We start from the raw sequence: 528 nt of genomic DNA, 5'->3' as shown, positions 1-528 counted from the left end.
CTCATCTCATCTCTTCTCTGCTCATCTCATCTCTTCTCTGCTCATCTCATCTCTGTTCTTCTCATCTCTTCTCTGCTCTTCTCTGCTGTGCTCTTCTCATCTCTGCTCTTCTCTGCTCTGCTCTGCTCTTCTCATCTCTGCTCTTCTCTGCTCTTCTCTGCTCTGCTCTGCTCTTCTCTGCTCTACTCTGCTCTTCTCTGCTCTTCTCATCTGTGCTCTTCTCTTCTCTGCTCTTCTCTGCTCTGCTCTGCTCTTCTCATCTTTGCTCTTCTCTTCTCTGCTCTGCTCTTCTCATCTCATCCCATCTCTTCTCTTCTCTGCTCATGTCATCTCTTCTCTGCTCATCTCATCTCTTCTCTGCTCATCTCTTCTCTGCTCTTCTCTGCTCTGCTCTGCTCTGCTCTTCTCTTCTCTTCTCTGCTCTGCTCTGCTCATCTCTGCTCTTCTCTTCTCTTCTCATCTTTGCTCTTCTCTGCTCATCTGATCTCTTCTCTGCTCATCTCATCTCTTCTCTGCTCATCTCATCTC

Source organism: Sinocyclocheilus anshuiensis, unplaced genomic scaffold (genome assembly GCF_001515605.1).
Source record: "Sinocyclocheilus anshuiensis isolate Anshui unplaced genomic scaffold, SAMN03320099.WGS_v1.1 scaffold293, whole genome shotgun sequence".
Classification (NCBI taxonomy): domain Eukaryota; kingdom Metazoa; phylum Chordata; class Actinopteri; order Cypriniformes; family Cyprinidae; genus Sinocyclocheilus; species Sinocyclocheilus anshuiensis.
The sequence above is the reverse complement of the archived record's forward strand: the minus strand, read 5'-3'. Positions refer to the sequence as shown.